Source organism: Pinus tabuliformis, chromosome 9, assembly GCF_031772625.1.
Source record: "Pinus tabuliformis cultivar Carrire ecotype Pingquan chromosome 9, CPIR1, whole genome shotgun sequence".
NCBI lineage: Eukaryota > Viridiplantae > Streptophyta > Pinopsida > Pinales > Pinaceae > Pinus > Pinus tabuliformis.
The window spans coordinates 293,395,624-293,403,697 of record NC_142307.1 but is presented as its reverse complement, the minus strand read 5'-3'; positions in this window follow the sequence as shown (position 1 = coordinate 293,403,697).

The following is an 8,074-nucleotide window of genomic DNA, read 5'->3' as shown; positions in this document are numbered from 1 at the left end:
ATGATTTATGGATGGTTTTAAGTACTTAGACCATTTAAATTATTGGGCTGAGGGTCCAGCCCCTCCAAAAGTCAGAGAAATGCTCTAAGCCCCTTTAATTTTCAAAGACCTTAATACTTTAGAGGGAATTAGTGAAATCTTTAGGAAAATTGTGAATGGAAGTTAGTTATTTGACCTTGTCTTACTTGAACTGCATCAAATGTAATGTCTGCCTTGCACTTGTGATAAAAGTAAAAATTAACACATTTAGAGACATTATCGATCACAAGTAATTCTGCAACACCATCTACCTACCCTGCCTACTTTAACCTAGCATTTTTTCCTTTTTTATTTGGGTTCACTTAGACTGGAAAACCCTTATCAAATCTTCCTTTTCCTTTACATGGCAGGCCTACCTAAGTCTGCACTTATTACATCCAAGGGCTCAGATTAAACTGTTGAGCTCCTTTTATTTACTCTACCTATCTACTTATCTGCCAAGTTTCCACTGTTTGGTCAGATATTTATTCTCTATTTCTACAACATGAAATTGAAAATGAATTAGCCAAGTTTAAACAGTTTGACTATTCATGAATTGTGGGATAAATGACAAACTGCACACAATTATTTATTTACATAAAGTGAAAAGGTAGTGGCAATTAGACTTGCACACTTTCGTGGTCTTTTTTGTTTGGGGTTCATTTTCTTTCATTTTTTCGACCATCTTTATTCTTTTCACCCTTTGATTTTTCTTTTAGGGTATATCCTCTTTACATTTTTTAAAATTTTTTGATTTTTTTTGAAAATATGGAAAACCTTTGCAACAAGAAAAGGTATGAACATATTATAGAGCTCATTAAGTCAATCATGAAATATAACACCTATTGGTATAGGAGCATAACACTGGCTCCACTTGGGGATGGCTTTTCCTGGTGGAAAGTCAGGAACAACAGGTCAGATGGCCTCTAAATGACTTTGACTGTGCTCTAAAATCTCCTTCTTTGGTGGCTTTATTGTACGTATGACAGTAACACTTGTGAAGCTTAGGGCCTTCTCTTTGGGCTTCAACTCCAGCAAGTTGCTATCCAATCCAAACTGTGACATTACCAAGGATATAGTATGTACATGTTAAAGTCAGAATACATTAAAATGTTGGATCAAAGTAATGTTTCAACATCTGACCATTAACTGGTCATTCTTCTGTTTCTGTGCCATCCAAGTTTTTCAAATAGTAAGTATTGTTCCCTTGTAAGGCCTGGATAATAAAAGGTCATTTCCATAGGAAGTCAAACTTCCCATGTTTTCCTTTATCCTCTCTCCTGGAATCCCATCTTAAAACCTTGTTTCCAAGGTAGAAATCTCTTGCCTTGGTTCTTTTATCAAATATTTTATTAAGTTTCTCTTGTAATACTTGGGATCTTTGATACACTTCTTCTCTGGTCTGCTATAGATGGATGGTCTGGTTTATTCTTCTTTGAATATCATTGGGTTCCACTTGAGCTTCCTGAAGTAATTTCAATATCGGAACTCCTAAAGATGAAGGAAATACAGCTTCCATGCCATAGACTAACTCATAAGGACTAGTTCCAATAGATTTCTTGGAGGTGAGCCTGTCTGCCCATAGTGCATTTGTAAGTTTCTTGTGCCAATTTTTCTTATTCTCTTGCAATAATTTTTTAATAATATTAATTATGCTCTTGTTGGAAGACTCAACTAGACCATTACCTTGAGGATAATAGGCTGTGGAGTGGCCTAAAGTGATATGGTATTTGTTACATAAACTTATCATTTTCTTGGATTTGAAGGCAGCAACATTGTCAGTTATGATTTTATCAGGACATCCAAATCTAGACAATATGTTGGTTTCTAGGAATCCTATAATCACTGTGTCATTAGCTTGTCTGGAAGGAATGGCTTCTGTTGGAGAGGTAAATCCCCTCTGTGGATAGAGGCGATCCCCACTTGCCCAAAATGGGTTTAGCAACAATTAAACAATGGTATCACGTAAGTTCCTAATTGAAAATTAAAGGTGGATTATGAGATCCTACTTGGATTCCAACGCTAGTGTTGTAGAAGAGTTGACACTCCCGTTCCTTTGCTCCGGTCGGTCACGATCCTCACGATCTCCGTGAATGGACACCTGCACATGCAAAGAACGACACAAATACAAGCATAAAATCCAAAAAGATGCAATTATATATCGGTCAGAAAAGATATAACTCCAACATCATCACAATGAACAACAAGAATGGAACCATAATGATAGTCATCTATTATTGATAATCAACAAAGGAGAATACAACCATAGTTCTGACGTCAAATCCTCCTTTGGCTGGATGATCAGCTACATATGTCTTGCAAAGCTTGTCGGGATTGGGAACAAGCCTCTCTCTCTTTGATTATGAATGCAAAGAAGACTCTTACAACAATCTCTCAGACTTCTGACAGTATAATTCTCCCTATGCTCAAAAACTAGCTTGTCAAATGCAACAGAACAAGCTTTTATAGATGGAGGAGGAGGAAGAGATACAATGAATCCAGACATCCATGGGATTGGCATTATCCTCGAAAAGCTATTATGGATAGAAGAAAAGGAGATACGATGAATCTCGACATCCATGAGATTGGCATTATCCTTAAAAAGCTTCATGAGTCGAAAGGAAAAAACTTTTGGGCGTGCGTTTGTTAAAAAGCTTTTCGAAACTTGGTTGGCACGGGTATAACTCTGAGACAGAGCGCCAACTGGCGTGCCCTCTTTGGATGATTTCCCCCATTGGCGCGGGTAATACACTGTGGATCTGCGCTAATGGAAAAAGGGGACTTTTTAAGGATATTTTGCAGGAGATGTCTTCAAGGCATATGAAATCCATACTTAAGGGAACATAATGCAAGTGTTTTTAAGTTATGTCACTTCTCACAGGTCCCGGAATGAGTCCTCCAAAGTGCGGGAAAGGGGTAACAGGGACGATGACAAATGGTTACAAATTACTGTGTAACAGATGCCCCCCTAAAGCATGAGGCCCGAGAGAGAGAGAGGGGTGAAATGCTTTACAAGAACACATGCAGTTGCCGCTAGAGAATCTACATAGAGAGGTACAACTGATAGCTCAAGTGCATGATATATGTGGTATGGGCGCAACCATCCATAACAGAGTACATAATAATCTAGATCCAAGGTATGGGCGCAACCATCCGGTGAGGATCGATGAATAGACTCAGGCATGGTCGCAACCATCCAGTGAATGGTTCATGTAACAATAATCCACAAAATCGCAGCGTGGATTCCACCAGACAAAATCCAGGGTCTTGCGCTCCATCTCGACCCAAAAAAAAGTACAAGTTCAAGCATGTGAATACATGAGTTGAAGTCGAACATGCATGAACATCATCTGAATACCAGTCAATAATGAAAACTGTTAACAGACGCGAGAGGTACCACCAATAATGACAATGGCCCTCAAGGTACTATAGGTACAATCTACGGTGTGTGAATCAGTGAGCTGACATCGAACACCTGTAGAATCATTCGATCGGAGGCCAATGATGAAAACCTCACGTCTAACACGAAGAACCTGCCATTGAGGCATGCAGGCTCCAAGGCACCGGAAGGGAGTCTCTAGATCAACTTCCTGGATAATGAGCTGAAGTTGACAGGAGGTGACCTTGATCGAAGGTGGGCCATAGTGTTTCCCACATCATCGACACAAGACAGAGGAAGAATGTTGTGGTAAATCAGAATTATGTGAGCTATCAGAGGGAGGTTTTTATTCTGTAGAGGTCAACTTCTCTTGAACATATCGGCGGCACGATAGTGGACTTGGAAATATTTGACATCAATGGATCAAAGGTCATGGTGACGAGGCAATGAGCAGATGAGAGGTCAAACAAAATCACCCAAATCCATGGAGGCAAGTGAGGAACGAGATGAGATGTCCCCACCCAGACACGAAAGCAGACAAGTGCCATGTTCAAGAGTGACAAACTGTCGACACGACAATAATTATGGTTCCATTTTCCCCCACCATTTCTGGCGAGTACCCCAGTTATTTTTATTAACAAGCTTGACGGGGATAACATATGCTTGTAACGTCATCTCGACGGACTCCAATGTCATCAAGTTTTAACGAGTCTGAGAGAGGAAGAACTCGGCGCCTTTTCATGTTTAGAGAGTTTGAAAAGACAACAGAAAAGAAAACTCCAAGGGTGTCCTTTTTCGTAAAGTTGTGTCTCTCGAGCCCGAAAAAGTGTAAAAAAATGCTCGAAAGAACCGCCCGACCATTACGACCGAGGAGTACTTTTCATGAGTAGTGATTTCAACCCGAAAAAGTAAAAAAGCGACCGAAACCACGTCGCTTTGTAACCGTTAACGAACCTGAAATGACAAGGGTCCGATGATCTTTTCATTTTTACACAGTCGGAAAAGAGTTTAAAGACAACCGCCTCGTATTTACATTTAACTAGTCAAGAGGGATAACTCGGTGATCTTTTCATGTTTAGCGAGTCAGAAAAGAGCTGAAAGATGACTCCACAGTGACTTTTTCGTGTATTTACTAAGTCCGAAAAAGTATAAAATACAACTCGTTTCACCATCGAAGTTGCATAAAAGACCCGTCGCTGCACAAAAAGCAAGCGTAAAATCCATTTTCGACCAAATATTCAAAAAGTAACTTTTTAAACCTAAGTATAAGTCAAAAAGTTATAAATATGGTAAAAATGGTAAAAATATAATCACTTTTACTTTTTACCTCTCTGAAGAGTAGCAGTGGTCTGTTTGGGGAGTGAACTTCAGATGGTGATTACGGCCAATCCGTGCAACCATTCAGGATTTCGTCGGTTGCTAGTAAGAGGCGATTCCCTTAGCTCCATTTCCATACATTTTTTTTATGCTTTTTTCTTCCTGATTGGATTCTGCAAGGGGGAATTGCAAAATTTAGGGCTTCTCCCATTGGCGCGGGTATCCGGCATGGACCCGCGCTAATGGGGCGATTTTTCTAGAAGGGTCGTGCTCACTGGCGCGACTGTTTCACCAACCGCGCAACTGTTTTAGAAACAGTCACACCAACCGCGCAACTGTTTTAGAAACAGTCGCACCAACCGCACAACTGTTTTAGAAACAGTCGCACCAACCGCGCAACTCAATTTTCCGTTTAATATTTCCCAACGCATTTTAAATCTAACTGGATTGTAAGCTTACCAGTGATCTAATCACGATTTATATGTTCTTGTGGATGCAGAGAAGCAGGCAAAATGGTGCTAGAATGGAAGGAACAAGAACATGATGCCGAGGATGCTTTGGCCCTTGAGGATGAAGGGTGCATGAATTCCCTAAGGAACTGTGGGCTTAAGAAATTCTTTCTTGCGCCTTGCGCGCTCATCCCGAGCTACTACAATTCATAATTGATCTGTGGGATGTTGATGACCAAGTGTTCCATTTACGAGACCAAGTGTTGGGGCTCGATGTGTCTGATGTCTACTTCATCACGGGGTTGTCACGTAGAGGGGTGAGGCCTATTTTGACCGGGAGTAGACCTTCCGGGGAGAAGATGACTGAAGTTTGAGACCGAATGTGCCCAGGGGCACAATTTGGAAGGAATAGTGCAAAGGTGGATATTCCCACCATTCCGGACTTGATTCTCAGGGTGATACTATTCATCATTACTCGAGCTGCAGGGGTGCAGGCACCCCATGAGGCGAGAAAAAACCATCTTCTGTTAGCCACAGAATGCCTAAATCCTACCATCTTTGACTGGGCCATCGCAGTGACTACTAACATTAAGAGGCAGCTTACAAAGTGCAAGCGAGGAAAGGTAAAGAAGTTTGGGTATGGCTCGATCGTGGTATCGTTCTTCTTGGAACGATTACCAATTTTTCAGGGATAGGGAGCTATAGTGGCTGATCCTTTGCCACGAGAGCCTAGGATGGCTCGCTGGGCAGCACTGATGCCCAGGGGAGGAGGGGCCCAACAGATGTCCTAGAGGCCCGAGTTCTTTATATGGCTCCGCCGTCAGCTGATTGTGGTGGAGGATTGGCCATACGCAGGGACTGACTTCATGGGAGACCCAGATCTCCCACTGCTCGAGGAAGAGGAGTGGGACGAAGAGCTGGGTAAGATCTGTTTTTGTTTTTGAATGTTTTATATGTTTTTTTTTGTTAATACATGTTTGTCCTAACAACAATTGTATATACATGTAGATGTTGTCCTAGAGCGACCAGTTGGCATGTCTCCCATCGCTCGGAGGAACCAGCCCGTAGCCGACCCTCAGGAAGAGGGTGCCCAGGGGGATGAACTGATTCAGAATCTCGAGGGACTCACCCGAGGGATTCCTGATTACGCTAGACTGGGAGATATTCCATTAGCATACCAGAGGCACATAGTGGGGGTGCCTAATCGTGTCCATTGTCTGTTGAGACACTTGGTGCGCGCAATGTTGTGCTATCATGAGCACCACCGGGACTAGACTCCTAGGTTTCTTTTTCATGTATATTTTTTGAGACATGTCGTCTCTAGATGTATTTGAGAGGAACATGCATTATTTTTTGAACTGTATGATGCACGTGGTGCAAACATTGCGACACACACACACACACACACACACACACACACACACACACACACATATATATATATACACATATGCCTATTTCTATGGTTTTATTATTGTGCTTTATATGCCTTCTTGCATGATGTTTTATCTATTACGCAAATGTCTATCTAATACATGGTTAGCCGATGCATCAGTTAATGTGTTCAATTGTCTTGGAATATGCTGATATGTGATGAAATCAAAGTTCCTTTCTAACAATCTCACACGTAAATACAACCTTAGAATGTGATGGTCTCTGACGGAATATTGCCCGTTGAGCTGGTGGATGACAAGTTGAGAGTCCAGGTTTACTACCAATGCACAAATGCCGAGATTAATTGCTTTAACAAGTAGTTCAATTACAACACAATAATCGGTGACATTGTTAGTGGTACGGCCCAAACACACACCTTGAAAATCTATCAACTAGCCATGAGGATCATAGATCACCCAGGCCGCAGAGGACAAGTTACGAGTACTGCGACAGGCACCATCAGCGAAACCAACATAAGGTGTATCAGACATCTGCACAAGAAGCGAAAGACACAATAAGTGGCAGTTACGCCTTCAAAACTAAAACACACACACACACAACACACCTGCTGAAGTACATGTATGTACAAAAAAAAGTGTGTAAGCATCACGCATAGTACTTTTTCAAGTACAACCCGTTTTGGGGCTTCCCGAGAGGGTTCCCTTCATAGTCAATTAGCTTGTAGGCCCATTTTTGCAAAACTTTCTTGACAATGTAAGGACCTAGCCACATAGGCTCGAGTTTTCCTGCTCCCAGCTTATCGTTTGCCTGATCGTATAGCAAGACTAAATCTCCCTCAACAAAAGAACGTGGATGGACAGTCTGATCGAAGTGAGTCTTGACTCGCTTCTTTTGTGCTTCAATGGCCAAAGAGGCTAGGCGACGGGTCTCATCTAGCCGTTCCAGGTAAAGAAGGTGTTCTTCTAGCGGAGTAGTGTTGGGAAGTAGTTCGACGACCAATTTTAATGAAGGGATTTCACACTCGATTGGAAGGGTAGCCTCCAGTCCATAAACTAGTTGAAATGGAGTGAAACCGGTGGCATCCTTCACGGAGGTTCGGTAGGCCCACAAGGCAGGGAACAACATCAAATGCTAGTTAGACTTATGCATGCCAACAGTACGCTGAAGCATTGTAACCAAAATCTTGTTGATAGCTTCAACTTGGCCATTGGCCTGAGGGTAGTATGGAGTCGAACTATCGTGCCGTAAGCCCAGCTGGGTTGTTAGTTCCGTCATCATATGATTACGGAAATGCTTCCCGTGATCAGTGACGATGGCTTGAGGGACGCCGAATCGTGAGATAACATGGTTGAACAAGAATTGCGCCGCTGTGTGACCGTCTTCAGTTAATGTAGGCATCGCCTCGGCCCATTTAGTGAAGTAATTGACAACAACGATAATATACCCATGCCCCCTGGCCGAGTGAGGGTTACAGGTCGTATAATCAATGCCCTATTTTGCAAAAGGGCCGACGGTG